This window comes from Haemaphysalis longicornis, unplaced genomic scaffold (genome assembly GCF_048455015.1).
Source record: "Haemaphysalis longicornis isolate Haplotype H1 unplaced genomic scaffold, Haemaphysalis longicornis Haplotype H1 scaffold_9, whole genome shotgun sequence".
Taxonomy (NCBI): Eukaryota; Metazoa; Arthropoda; class Arachnida; order Ixodida; family Ixodidae; genus Haemaphysalis; species Haemaphysalis longicornis.
Window position 1 is genome coordinate 89,810,057 of NW_027526460.1, and position 15,802 is coordinate 89,825,858.

At 49.8% G+C, this 15,802-nt stretch overlaps 1 protein-coding gene across 2 annotated transcripts in view; it reads left to right on the top strand.

Moving 5' to 3' along the window:
- Nucleotides 1-15,802, top strand: part of LOC144153912 (glutamate receptor ionotropic, kainate 2) — a 511,191-nt gene that overhangs the window by 396,029 nt on the left and 99,360 nt on the right. The gene's annotated exons all lie outside the window — the stretch shown is intronic.

Below are 15,802 nucleotides of genomic sequence, written 5' to 3' on the forward strand. Positions count from 1 at the left end.
TGGTCGCAACGTGCCCGAACCTTATACCAGTGTGGTGGTAACGCTCCTCGGACTCTCTTCGTCCACTGGTGGAAGGTGCAAGAAAAAAGATCACAAGAAAGAAGAGAGAAAGAAACCGAAAGGGCGAGTGTGGGTGGGCGGAGGGGGGCCATCGCGACCCTAAACTATTCCGGCGTTAACGACTGGGCCACTCGCTGATTCGTCTCCGCCGCCGCTCGCAACTCTTTTCACGCGATGGCGATGATGGTGCGGTGGTTGTAAAGAAGAGAGTTGTATAGTGTTCCCGTCCCGCGCCAACCGCTCCCAATGGCGGCAGTTTCCTCTTCGCGTTTTATCCCGCTCTTGGCTCACTCAGGGCGCGTTGAGTACATTCCTTTCTCTTTTTGTGTGTGTGTGTTGTGGCCGTTCTTCCTCCTCCTTCCATTCTTCCTTCTTTTAGTCTTCGCTCTCTGTACAATGATCGAGGTGTCTCCACGGCCCTTTGACCCTTTGTATCCCGCCAAGGGGCGCGCGAGATCTGATGCTCTGGCGTAATTGCGATGCTTGCGGACGCGGTGTTTAATTCCGGGCAGGAAATGCTTCACACTCACCCCAGGGTAATCGCAGGGCAGGCCACGGGGTCGCTAGAGAAACTGGTTGAAGTAACACCCTCTCGACCATTCCCTTTTTTTATACGCCCCCCCCCCCTCTCCGCGTTCCTTTCCTGTGTTCTTTCGGCTTCCGTTTTTGTTTGTTGTTAGAAAAGAAGGACAGCGGCTTTCTTGCGCTTATCGTGCTCTCAGTTGGAATGTATGGGCCTTGATAAGAGGGGTGTGTAACGGTCGGGCGCCCTGCGTGTTCTTGGAGAAAGAATGCGACGATTTTGTGTCCTGTGCGGGCGATTCTACTCTCGGGTGGCTTCTTTTTGGACGGAGAGATTGCGTTGAGGGGGGAAATGACGGCAAAGGGGTAAGTGACGACACATTTTAAGACCACACGTCGATATATTGTTCGTTTGAAATACGAGGGCTGTAAATTGCAGTGGGATCCTGCGTTACAAACTACTTTAGACGCCGCCAGAAATGTCACGTTGAACGGTAATGGGAGAAGAAGCGCGAATATTTTTCTGTGCCTTTTGTCGCTCGGTGCTCCCTTGCAGAAGGCGTATTATAGGTCGGGGACGCTTTTTTACCACGGGCTTTCACTAATCTACCTAAGTTACTTCTGCGTACAAACCCTGCTTTCGTTTCAGGAGTATCGGCTTTTTTTTACTGGCCCCTTGTACTCGCCACTCGCCAGCCAAATCGTGAAGTGAGGAATGAAACGGTGGTTCTGCATAAGTTCTCTTTCTCGAATATTTTGCAGTTGCTTTAGACGAGGAATCAGAAACCCCACGAAGCCGCACAGGAGCCTTGCTCTTTTCTCTCCTCCGCTGATAGAGCAGTACCCCAGCCTGCAGACCTTCCTGACTGCTTCGACACGACCAGAGATAGCACCATATACCCAGCCATTCATACCGACAGATGCAAACACGAAAAAAACTCCTATTCAAGTAACTTACGCGGAGGGATCACGTTTCCAGCCAACGTTCACTCACAAGAACCCATGAAACTTTTATTACCGAATTCTATGCAGGGGCATCATTTTCACCGGAAACAATCCGCAAATGATACTACCGCCTTCCCCCCCTCCCCCCCCCCCCCACCACTCAACCCGAAATTGTCATAGTGTCAGAAAGCCGACAATGCTGATTTACGTCAGCTGGGCTGAATATGTCATGAATTTTCTCTATACCCGGATTTGATTTTCCCACACCATATCGATATAGATATATCGATTCATATCGACGCCCTCCCATTACATGAACGCACCATCAACCTGATTATACAGGTCGCCACTAAGAGTGTTCTAGTGCGAGTTATACAGTGATGGCCTACCCCAGTTAATAGGCCATTCTGCGCTGAACAACCCTCCTGTGACAAACTCATTCCGCCTCTCAACAACCCACACTCATGCCCTACGAACCCCTTTAGCCAATGAATCCACCCTTCCCCCCCCCAAACCCCTCGCTGAAAATTCTACCCCGTGGCCTCCGGCCTTCCCTTTTGTATGAAATATTTAGCAACAACGGGGCCAGTTGGAAACGAAGGGACAAACTGTGAATAGATCTGGCGACGAGATCACAGTGGTGACGTTGCGGGCACGTATGTTAGGGGACCAGACGATCGGCGTTGTTGGAAATCCCATGTTGAACTGGGCTAAGTACCATAATGGCTATGTAAATAAAGTTGCTGCGTAATCGAAACAAAACCTAAGCTATAGGATTCGGTGTACGGCATAGCCTGCGGATATTGTTTTTTATCTTCTTATTATGCTAGAGGGTCTTCTACGTTCTCAACCAATGACGAATATTTCTTTGCATGAGTGTTGCATAACTTTCCTTTCAAGGTGGTTTGTAATGTTACAGTTTTCACTCTCATAAATTAGCACATCAAAATTATAAGGTGAACCCAATTAAGCAAGCCGAGCTATAGACGCAGTTGTACTGAACGGTTGATTGGTTTGGAAAACAATATTTCAAATTAGGCTTTGTACGCCATTGTTGTAATCGGTCTATCGGCGAATTTGCTAGGATTAGAAGAAACGATTGTACCCCTTAAAACTTGAGGGCGAGAATGTCGAAGTGTATGGTGTCCGTGTAGAGCTAACCAACCTCACATTCGGTCAAGATATACCGTATTTATTCGATTATAAGGCGGTCACAACTATAAGGTGAGGGTGCAATTGAGAGAGTAAAAAAAATTCCCCCGCATTTCCCCGAGGGGGAGAATGTGAAAGTGCGAATGCACGGTTGTCGGCCCGCTTGCGGCGCTTGCGCTCGGCCCCCGCAGCCCACCGCCTCGCCGCCTTCTCTTCCATCTCTTCCATCGGGTTTGTAGTATCACGTGTACACCACGCAGTTATCAAGCCGCTATAACGCCGCTGAGTCGCCAACGCACGCCGCTGACGACGTAGTTTGAATGCGTAAAGATATAAGGCGCGTTACTCACACTGATATCAGCGTGGCTTCCGTGGCTTAGTCGGTAGCGCGTCGCGCTGCGGCCGCAAAGTCCTCGGATCGAAACCTGGCGCCGGATGCTGTTTCTTTTTTAAATGTAGAGGAGCACTGCGGACGCCGCCGCCGCCGCCGCCGCCGCCGCCGGCGGTGGATGGTTTGGGGTCGCTTATAAAGAGCATTCGCTCTTAAAAAGTGTCATGTAGATATACTGAGCTTCGAATGGGGTATGAATGGGGTATACTGAGTGGGGTATGACTTCGAAGCAGCAGATTTTGGAAAAAAAAAAACTCCCCTTATATTCGAATAAATACGGTACTTGAAGACTGTTGATATAACTTGAAGAGGAAAACCTCAAAAACTAAAAGAACGCCGAGACCTTTGCTGAAACAAGTTTTTTTTTAATTTTCATTTGTTTATCTACAATGATGGCTACCACTTTAAAAAGATGTGCAAACGCACTTTACACCTAAATGGCGTTTCGCGCGTTTTACTAACTCTTGGACAAGTAACTCCTTAAAAGTTAGACGTCTTGCACTGGAGTCAAGAGTTGGTATTTAAGCTCACAGCCAGGTGAAGATCTCTAACCGTAGCTGGAATGACTGCGAAAAAGCACGCACATGGGGGGACGGCAGATGCGAGGAAGTCTATTTCCCTACACAACAGAAGTAGACATGTCTGAATCTAATACGGCCGCCGCGGTAGCGCAGTGGCTATGGTGTTCCGCTGCTGAGCCCAAGGTAGCGGGTTAGATTCCCGGCCGCGGCGGCCGCTTTTCTCATGGAGGCGAAAAGCGAAAACACCCGTGTGTTCGAGGTTTCTGCGCACGTTAAAGGCCCCCAGGTGGTCAAAAGTAATCCTGAGCCCTCTACTACGGCGCGCGTCATCGCCTGGTAGTGTCGGCACGTTAAACCTCGTAATGAATGAATTAATTAACGAATGAATGAATGAATGAATGAATGAATGAATGAATGAATGAATGAATGAATGAATCAATCAATCAATCAATCAATCTATGAACCTATTAAGTAATGACTCGTACACTCCATCGGTGACCTTACATAAAAAACAACTACCCAATGGGAAGTCTATCATTTTTACGGTATTTTCTGTCAACGAATGGGCAACACTGATGGGTCGATCAATTATTATATCTTAGCTCTCCGACTAATCGGGACACAGACTTAATCGACGCCTGCCCCTGTGTTGAACACAAAGTAGCGGAATGAGGCAGAAACGAAGCTGAACTGAGTGAAATCTGTACGTGTTGCGCGAAGAGGTTCACAGCTTTATCCTGCGAAAAATGGCAAGTGAAGAAAGTAACGAGATCGTTAGTCGAGGCACACGCCTAAGTGGCGCTTCACCAATACAGCATTTTAGTTGCGCCATTATTGCTGGTCAAGGTTTTTCACCCTCGACCTTACGGCCCCGACCACTGTTGGTGTATTTCATTCACCGGACCAACTTAAAGATGCTTAAAATTTACCGCGGGTTGCCTTGTTATTTTGTACCATAAACTTGCGCCTTCTAACGTTGGCGTAGATCTGCCCTGTGTCACACGCGCACACCGAACGCGTCTACCCTCCCGATGACTGTGTATATTTGTGGCTGCCGTTGGAAAGGTATTATTATTGTCCGCTATTGTTCGAAATATACCATCGCCTTTAAGGATTCCGGCGTGTTCGCAAACGCCACGCGCCTGTGAGTTTCTTCTGAAAGGCCAAAGCCGGCTGGTTTAATTTCGCTAAACATGACAAGGCGTGTGTCAAAAAAAAAAAATCCACAACGACAAAAAATAGATTATGGCAAACAAAAACATAACGCAGGCTAAATATTGTTTGTCTACAAAAATTGTGTATACGATTGAATGTAGGAACGCACGGTACACCTTTGCAATAAAGTACGCGGTGAAAGGAAAGACATAACCAAATATGAACCGCAAAAGAATAAGAAATACCAATACCTCCATACATCCGCTACGCAAACAGACTTTTTATAGCGAACGAAAGACAGAAAAAACAGGTCATCCCTTCGTTCCATTTTTTTCTTCCCCATTTCTTGATTGCCGCGTCGGTGAGCGTCTTTGATCCCGCATAAAGGAGCCTCGCACGGCCGCAAAGCGCCGGCCCGTCCAAAGCGCTGAAGTTAATGACTATTGGATCCCCCGCAACGTCCCACCCAACCTAGACTTCTCCTTCTCTCATCCCCATCCTCCTTCTTCCATCCTCTTCCCATCCCGCGCTACTCATCCCCGACAGAGGAGATGTCTTCGACGGCTGCGCCTCGAAGCCCAAGTTCTTCGCTAACCCTGCTTGTGGTCGGCGGTGGGCGAGGGCGGGAGGGAAAAGTTGAGACCGGAGGCGTTACCGTCGCCTCTTCTTCCACGGTTAGGCAGCCGGCCATTAGTTGCGGCTGCGGAAGAAAAGAGAGGGTCTTGGCTGGCGGCGAGGCCGATCGAAAATCGAGCTGTCACCGCGCTGCACGTTTTCGAGCCCGACCGGGCGTAACGGGCTGTCGCCGTCGTTGCCCGCGGCTTCGCTGCGACTAGGGAGCGCACAGGTGGTTAAAGAGGCTCCAGCGGTGGCTGCCGCCGCGCTATCGTAACGTCGAGCTTTGGTGCTTCTGCATTTTGTGATTGGAATTGTTAATCTCGGCTGTCGCGAATGTCGAGAGGGTTGGTGGCATGGAAGGGAATTTAGGTTGCGGTGATAGGGCTGCTGTTATGGACTTAGCGTGAAATTTTAAGGGCGTTTGTTTGAGCGCCACGAAGCGCAAAAGCGTGTCTGAGAGTGGAAGAAATGACAAAAGATATCATTAGAAAGAGAAAAAAAGGTGATTAAGGAAAACTGCAGATAATGGATGTCACTTAGACGCGGGCTGCGGTATAACCTAGTGCGCCAATCAAGTGTCCTACAAGAACGCTCATGAATATTCTTGATTCTTCACAAACGCCTTTTGGGTTTTATAAACATTCATGGTCGGTGTCAGTTTTTAATTGTTGTCAATCTTGATAATCAGTGACAGGAAATTATGTATTTTAATATCGTTTTTTTTTTTCGCGCCGAAGCAGCGCCTCGGTTATGTGGTGAGCCGTAGTGCAGGACTCCGGATCATGTAAGACCACCTGATATTCTCGAACCTTCGCCGAAATCCTATGCACGGGTGTTCTGGCCTTTCTTGTGCACCGCGAAAACGGCCGCAGCGGCAGGAAATCAAACCCACGACCACGTCCCCACTAGAGCAATGCCTTATCCATTGCACTTGTTGCGGGTACGTAATGTTTTCTCGACAATAAGAAAACAGTTCGCGAATACCGATTACCTTAACGATCTCGATTTGTGAATGCTGCATCATACGGATATATAGTATTTTTGCTACTCTAAGCTCCCTCAGATTGTAAGCACCCTCCCCTACTTTCGGAAAAAAAATTCCCCGCATTTCCCCGAGGGGAAGAATGTGAAAGTGCGAATGCACGAGTTGAATTTGCGCGGTTCGGTAATGTTCGCGAAAGAGAGATCACACACACACACACAACTACAAAGAAAGAAAGATGCATTTATTCACAGACACCTATTTGTGTTGTCGTTGTACTTGATTGCTAGAGCGGATCTGAGCTTTGAAATTTCGTGTCAGTACTCCTTTAAGCGGGTGCATTAGCCCTTCTCACGCCCGATTCCTGGCCAATCCCCCACGTGGGTATGTGCCATGTCAGCAGGAACAACAAAAAGAATGAGCCATGGGGACGCGGCCAGGCAGCGCGCGCCCATCTCCCCCCGTTGCTAGGGAAGACGAGGAGCGCGCGCACCCGCAGCTGTTGCTATGCGGACTACGGCAGCGGACGATTCTGGCTCGCTTAAGAAGTGCATTCGCACTTAAAAAATTTGAAAACAAAAGTTGGCACGTGAATCTAAGCCCCCTCTTTTTTTAGGGGAAGCGCGCCGGCTGCGTCTCGAGTTCCTGAATTCCAACAGTGTACGCCTGCAAAAAGCGTACCAGTTAACTATCGCAAGATTAGTGTACAAGGTGACGTTATAGCCACGTCATTTAATTAACAAATGTTCAATATCAAACCACTTCGGAGGAACAGGAACACACGCGGTGGGATATTGAAGGCGGTGGCTCAAGCAGTGCGACGAGCTGTGGCTACTGAGATTGACTTAGTTGCGGATGTAAGCGGAGGATTCTCTTTGCATGCCTGTTTTAAAATGAAGCTTTCTTTGTCTCCCTGTTTCCGTCCATCGTTACGCCCAAAGCACACCGCAGGAAGGCCAATTTGCGCTTATGGGTCTCCCCAATGGCACACCAAGCGCATCGAGAAAAAAGAACGCTTCCCGTTGCTGGAATCGAACCCATGTCCCCCGCATTTTTAAGCCAACGTAGATCGCATTGCGCCATTATGACACGGTCAAAGCAGTTTCAATTTTGGACTTTGACTTTGACCCAAGGGGTACGGGAGAAAGTTTCGCGTTTTAACCGACTTTCTCTTAAGCAAGGGGCTTTTTTTCTTTTTCAATGGTTACTATAAAACATAAATGTTTGCCCCAGTCTCGTCGTGATACCGCCGGAAATAAGGTGTGGGAGGGTGTCAGTTTAGATTGGTCAAATCTAAGCACCCCCCCCCCCTTCCCCATCAATTTGGGCGTCGCCATCGGGGAAAAAAGGGGGTCCTTAGAATCGAGTAAATACGAGTAAATGCGACCATTGTAAGGGTCGCATACACAATTCCCGTTTTCAGTAATAGGCCAAACAGTACATTATTATTTAATGGGCGCGTTCCTCACGGTAAAGATGCATTTTCTTTGCATTAAAATATGACACACGTGGAGGATCAGTTGAAAATTTCGAACGAATCTGTTTGAGTTGTAAAAGACACCATACGAAACGACGACATCATATAGAAAAATGATACGCAACTAGAAGCAATCCTCTCGCGTTTTCTAGTCTAAAACAACCGTGCCACACAGCCTCGACCGACCGACACAGAGGGATGGATGAGGGAAATCCGCTAATGAGTTGAACAAACCACATATTCGACACATTAAAAAAATTAGCAGTGGCTCAGCTCAGCTATGCCAGGATATACGTAGCGTGAGCTAAGGTTCAGCTGGTTATTCTGGTTATCCAATCCAATCTAATCCGATCCAATCCAGTCGCGGTGGTGGCGGCTCCGGCGCGCCAGCTGTGCGCCGTGAGAAGTCACTGCTCCTCGCGCATGCGCAGCACGGCTCTCCAGGAGCCACGCGAAGCTGCTCAACCTCGGCCAGTGTAGCTCACGCTACAAAATGTTTAAAATAAACCCCACTCACAGACAAAATGACGCAGAACAACTCAACAATAAACCGCCTAACCAAACATCATTAACAAATCCTCCAGTACCGTGTACAGTTTCTGCAACTCTACAACTCCGTAGTAGTATTTGGCCTTCGTGGATGGTGCGCTGACTTGTCGTAGACGATGCGTGGCCGTGATGCGATGGTGGCCGTAACCGTTCGGTGTGGCGGGGCTGGCGTTGCTGCACGCGGTAGCTGTGGGGACAGCGTCGTTGCTGCGCCGCGCGTCCGCACAGGGGTCCTCTGTGGCTACCCCTGCGGCAGCCCACTCAGCAGGAGGCAGTCCCTGGCCTCGGGACAGTCGCTGTGGCAGCAGGGGGTACTCTGGAAGATCTGGAAGCCGTTAATGCGTAGGTTGACGGACGTAGAAGCTGGACGCTGGCGCGCGACTGTCACCGCTGGGGTCGGCAATGCGCACTTTGGTTGGGCGACTGGGAAGCTGGGGCCGACGCGGTGTCGGCTCGCTGCCACCCGTGGTGTTGTGAACAGCCTGACCACGTCGCCCTGGCTTCCTCATCCGAGACCATCCGCCTCTCGAGCTGCTTGCTTGTGCTGTGCGCTCCCCTCAGCCCGCTTGTCCCGAGCTTAAATTCCTTCGTCCGCTGGTCGCAGCATTCTTAAATTGGCTGTTCTGCTCCAGCCCCGCGGGTTGCTGCCCCATTCGCCTCTGCCTCCCGCTTTTTCGTCGGGGCTTTTTCCGGTTGGTGTACTTCTTGGTGGCGCATTTAAATGTTTTTATTCTGCTTCGTCGTCCGTCATGTTTGAATGCCTTGCCATTACAATCGCCTTCGAGGATTGCTCCTGAACCATGAAAAACCACATGTGCAGCTTTCCCGCTCATGGCAGTTCTCTCAACCGTGATTATTCTGCAGTTATTTAGCGAAATCGAAAGTTCTTCTGTGCAGCTAATATTGGTGGCGAAAATTTTCTATCTGCGCAGTTTCGAGTCTCGCACTTTCGGCGACTAGGTTCCTGAGTCATGGAAACTCTCCCATAGAAATGCGTGGGGAGTAAGATTTGACAGCGAGTTACACAAAAATTATTCAGAAACCGGGAAACTTCTTCTCGTCTTTTCATCTTCACGTCGACGTCTTGCTTTGTGCCAAATATCACTCTCCTGAAGTGGTTTCGCTAGGTTCCTGAGAGGACGAAATTTTGAGCGAGAAAGCTGGGTATGAAGCATCCCGTCACAAAAAAATCACCTTTACAAATATTTTCTATTTGCAATATTCTTTTAGTTATGTTATATACGTCAGAGAGAGAGAGAGAGAGAGAGAGAGAGAGAGAGAGAGAGAGAGAGAGAGAGAGAGAGAGAGAGAGAGCTTTATTATGGTAAGATGACATGTCATCACCCCGATACAAAGGGGAAACCAATAGAAATCATCATCATCATCATCATCATCGGGAGAAGCTGTTGATCCTATAGGCGTTGGGCACGAGCCCTTGGGCTATACCAGTGTCCTCGGCGAGCTGGATGGCCCATACTTGATCCGCTGGGTCGGAGCTAAGCGACACGGTATCCCATTGCTCCACCTGAGGGATTCTACAGACGTCAGAAATACGTTTGTACCAGGGTAGGTTTTTGCGGGGTAACCAAAGGTTCTGTAGGTGCACGAAATTAAGGCTTCATATAGCTTACAAGAACCACAGTAAATTTATAAGGACGCTGAATAAAGCACGGTCACTATGGTCTGCTGCCCTAGAAACAACCATGGACAGAACGTTGAACTATTTTTGTCTCTTTCATCAGGCTCCACGCTGCGCTAACCACCAAAAAAGGGCGCTTAAGTAGGAAAGTGCGCTTTGCGGGTGCCCGTGAGCAGTGTGTGGTTAATGGAGCCTGCCTCTGTGGGTAGACACACGGAGAACGTCTTTCGAATTTCGGCCGCGCAACTTCGTAAAGTGGCGCGTTAGGTGCCGCAACTTCTGCAACCAATTTTATTGCCAATGATTTTAGACTTAAAAGGCCCTAAAAATTAGTTGGATGCCCCGTTGGGGAAGTGTCACCGCAAGCTTTCCACGCCGCTTTCCAAAATGCTCAGTGATATCACTGTACGTTATCAGCCTGTGCTATATACTCAACAATTTTGCCATCACCGACCTTTCTCAAGAGCGTCAAACCCACGCTGAAATCAACATTATGCTCCCATGCGCTCCTATTTTAAATCACTATATGCTCTCAGAGCAAAGAAATTCAGTAATAAATAGAGACAACGTCAACGCAAGATTACCAAAATAGTCTGCTGTTCTCAATTTTCACGCGTGTTACGTTTAAACGACACCCATATTGAAGCAAACTACATACGTACTCAGAGGAATGCCACTAAACGATCACTTTGCTGCATGTAGCGTTACTTACACCACGCCCATATCCCCCTTAACCCAAAAATGCCGCGCTTTTACGTTCGCCTCCGCATTACGAAGTACGCCTCTTCAATCCTCCGCTCAGACCGTACGTCGTTTTGTCGACGCGCGCCTCGCGTGCAAAAGGAACGTCTGGAGCTCGCGCGGGATATATGAAGTGGGGCGTTTTCTGGCTCACTCGCCGTGATTGTTTCGAGAAGGCAGCTTCGAAAATAATCCACAAAACCGAGCTCAACACACGACGTTTCTCTCCACGCGAAGCCCGGGGCCAAGTTAGTCGATGCGAGAGAAATAAACACAGATGTGTTCCGCATCTCGAGCCCGCCGCAGCGACAGGAGATTGCTCGCGATTTCCTTGCCGCTTGTTCTCGAAGCGAGCGTGGACGGAACAAGTTTCCGCTGTGCGTTTCGTTTTGCCGTTTCTCACGCTTTGGCGGTCGCCTCGTATAAATCTTTGTTTCTCGTCGAGGCGGATCGGTAGGGCTGGTTCCTTTCCTCGCGCGCATTCTTTTCGACCTTTCTGTGCCTAGTTGGATTTTTTTTTTCTTTTCGCGACACTCCCCGCCCCACAATTTTTTTTTTGTCTGCGGTGTGGCCTCTTTCCGGGTCTCCTTTCTAAACACTACAATTCACGCTTCGCTGCTCTCTCGGCAAACTTGTCGTTCTTTATTGTTTTTTTTTGTTGTTGTTTTGAAGGAGGAAGTCAGCGAAGTAAAAAAAAAAGGAATATGTGACTTCGGGCTACCGTGGCTGACTGCATTCAACAATGGCGGTAGCATTCGTTGTTGATTGTGATGCACGACTCGCCGCTGTGGCGGTACCCACCCGCGATAAAATCAAATTAGATTTCAATTCCTTTTTCATGGTGGTGACACAGGGAGGTAAATAGATGTATGCACGCCTTAATGGGGAAAGACTTTGACCGTTTAGAATGATTTCCCTTCTCTTTTTTTGTGTGTGTGTGAATGGGCAGGTGATTTTGGGAAGGCCGGTACAATTCATGGGCAACAGCAACCCAAAGACACCACCCTGCAAATATCTAGCAGGACGGAACGCCTTCGTTTTTTTTTAATTTCTGTTTTTAGACGCCCATTTGAAGTCGACACTTTTTTTTAAACTTCCCATACTAATCTTCCTCTTGTGCTGTCGCAATGCTGACCCATTTCCGGCTGTGATTTCGTACCATTTTGCACTGCTTCCCAGAGCGTATGTTGCTGGGACGAGCACGTTACTGTTTACTTAAGCTGTAGACTGCTACCAGGTTCGCAGAATCTAAGGCGACGCGATTTTCATCAGGAGTTTCCAGCAAACCAACGATATAATTGCGAAGAAAGCCCTACTGGGTGTTGGTACAATGTCTTGACACTCATTTTCGGGCACAGAGCATTTTTTATTTATTTATTTATTTATTTATTTATTTATTTATTTATTTATTTATTTATTTAAATAAATAAATGCTCTCTTTATTTAAATAAATAAATGCCGCTCTCTTCGACAGTGTGCGGCCGAGCTCAATGAGCTCTTCCGTAGTGTCGGTAGACCCATCGCACTCCTGTTGCAAGAAACTCGGGGAGATACACCTGGTATTTCCGGATACAAAGGCTATTTCCAACCCACTATTGAACATCGTGTGCCCAGAACTCAACAACAATCAAACAAGGTTGAGGCACAAGCGGCTGTGTTTGTGCGCCAGGATATTCCCCACGCGCAAATCGATACTGCTCAATACTGCAGCAGCTTCCAAGAGATCGTGGCTGTACGTTTATACATTGGTAGAAAGACTATGTTAATTGCGTCGTATTACGCACGTCCTGAGCCCAGCTGCTGCCGCCGTGGGTCCCAAGGGGGCAATGTCGGGTACCAGTGGATGCTCGACATGAGAAAACAGTACCCAGAGGACCGCTTCCTTGTGGCTGGAGATTTTAACGCACACCACCCAGACTGGGGATACAGCACGGCGGACGCACGTGGCAACAAACTTCAGGAGACTACTGAAGCCGCCCGCCTTACACTCATCAATGACTTGGAATACCCTACGAGGCGCGGACTTCACGCGAGACAGCGCGATACCACCGTAGATCTCACATGGGCAGATCACCGCGTCGTTAAAGAGTGGCGCTGCGGAGCAGATCCCATGAGCTCCGACCACTATCCCATATGGCTGCAGTTAAACGCCCGAAGCCTCCGACAGTCCAAGCGTACAACACAAACAGTCACGCGAGACAGCGCGATACCACCGTAGATCTCACATGGGCAGATCACCGCGTCGTTAAAGAGTGGCGCTGCGGAGCAGATCCCATGAGCTCCGACCACTATCCCATATGGCTGCAGTTAAACGCCCGAAGCCTCCGACAGTCCAAGCGTACAACACAAACAGTCGATTGGGATGCCTTCCGTGCTGCTATGGCTGAATATGAAAGCAATCTTTCCATCACTCAAAAGTTGAAGCGCGCAGTTCAGGACTCCACACGCGTAATCCAAGTTAGTGAAGACATGCCGGTACCGGACAAACACCTCGTCAATCTCTGGAATACGAGGGAACAACTATGCATTCAGTACTTGAACAATGGAAGGCTGTTTAAAGATCTTCTCAGGGTACGAAAAAAGGCGGCTGAGGCTCGACGGTACGCCAAACGACTAGCGCGATCGCGGTGGCTCGACCACTGCGCCTCCTTTAGTGAAAAGACCGGCTCAACCAAGCTATGGCACACATTTCGTACCCTGATAGGGAAGGCCAAAGCCGCACATACGGGCCGCAATATTTGTCTGGCAACCAGCCTTTCTGCTGCTGAATTTGAGGAGGAGGCCGCTCGCACATTTTTCCTGCAACCCAGCATTCCCCCGGCACCGACTACGTATCAATGGCAACCACCAGAGAATGATGTGGCCCAAAATGCGCCGTTCACTCCACAGGAAATGGCAATAGCTCTGGGGGCGATCAACGTGAAGAGCGCGCCCGGTAAAGATGGGATTACATGGCGCATGCTTCAAAACTTGGATGAAGACGCCAAAATGCAGTTGTTATCAGAGTTAAACGCTGTGTGGATGTCCGGTGAGCTGCCAGTCGACTGGAAGCACTCAGTAGTTTACCCCATTCCCAAGGCAGGAAAAAAGATGAATAACATCAACAACATGAGGCCCATCTCCTTGACTTCTACACTTTGCAAGCTTCTTGAGCGCATGGTTCTCACCAGGTTAAGCTACATTCTTGAGAACGCTGGCGCAGAGCCGTACTATGACGAAGGGCAAACTGGATTTCGCCCTGGTCTGTGCACCTACGACAGCCTGCTGCTCCTGCGCAACTTGACCGGCAAGAAGCGCCGACGAAAGAAGATCCCCGCCGTGATCGTGGCAGTCGACCTCAAAAAGGCTTTCGACACCGTCCGCCACAGTGCCATTATTGAAGCTCTCCAGGACTGTGGTGCGGGTACGCGCGTAATTAATTTTGTTAAAAGCTTTTTAAATGGCCGCACGTTTGAAATTAGAACGGAGCTAAACCATCCCCGCGTCTTCACCAATACAACTGGTGTACCGCAAGGAGCCATCCTCTCGCCCACGCTGTTTAACCTAGTGATGCGGAAGATTGCAAAACAACTTCGCAACATTCCACACCTGCAGCACACTATGTACGCTGATGATATCACCATCTGGGTTGACCCTCGATGCACTACGCTGAACACGCAGCAAGTCATCGACACAATTCAGCTTGGACTTGATACCATTGACAGGTGCCTGCCTCCGACTGGAATGAGTCCGTCTCCAGAAAAGACAAAATACCTCGTCATTGGAGGGCTCGACCATCTGCAGGCACAAATACATTTCACGCTGAATGGTCAACCCATCGAGCGTGCTGCCGACAGGTGGCTCCGGATACTTGGCGTACCACTCCACGAAGACGGAGGGGCCAGTGAATGGATCCGGCAAATCATATGTGTTTGGAAGCAGCAGCTTCATATCATCAAGAGAATTGGAGGCCGCTTCGGCGGGGCAACAACGCAGGTCCTGCGCACACTTACACAGGCCGTCCTGACTTCCAAGGCGTGCTACGGTGCTCCATGCTTTGCCCTTACGAAGACACAATATGACCGACTGGAGACATTGCACCGCGAAAGCCTCAGAGTAATTACTGGTTTACCTCGGCACACCCGCGTGGAAGAACTCTACCGCTATTCCCAGCTGCCCCCCCTCCGCGCTATCATAACGGAGAGGGTCGAAGGCCACAACAGGAGACGCGCCGCAACCCGCGCGGGGCAGCTTGTCCAAAAATTGGCTTCCGGTCAGAGCGATTCGCTTTTCCCGCAACTGCCGGCTGTTCGAGCCCCTTGGGAAGATGTCTTGGTTCGTGTGTCAAAGCCTCTATCTCGCCTGCGTGGCCGAAACCATAACCACCATGAGCGCGCCGCTATTGCTGCACGCGCAGACAGCCGAGCCGGCGCCATCTTTACAACAGCAGTCCTAAATGAAACAACATCTCGCGCTTCACTTTCCTGTATTGACGGCCAAATGCGCATTTCCCGCACAATTCAATTTCTTCACCCTCCAAGCCCATGCCAGACCCGTCTTGCGGCAGTTCTTCTCGCTGCGGAGCACATTGAGGCAACTTACGGCGCCGGTGACAACCACCACTTCACAATATTTACGGACAGCCCCCAAGCCCTCGATCGACTTGGAAAAACCCCATACGTCGGAACTACCTGCGACCTCATCAAGACCATTTGTCGCAGACTGCGAGACACACGCAATATAGTCGTTCGGGTAGACTGCGTCCTGGGACACGCAGGCGGAATCGGCAGCGAGACCGCTTACGCGTGCGCGAGCGAGCACTTTGAACTCCGCTCCAACCCGGCGTTGCCCGTCCCATTTGCACAGCACGACCCCGACCCCTCAGAAGCAAAAGCGGCAGCACGGCACGCGTCCAAACAGTCGTTGCGGAACTTGGTTCCACCAGACCCCGCCCCCCTGCCCGCTGGATTGCCCCGTGGCGCACAAGTACTTCTGCACAAGGCACGGGCTGGTGCCGCGCTAACCGATGATGTGTTGGCCAAGTGGCGTGCGTATGTGCCAAAACGTCACC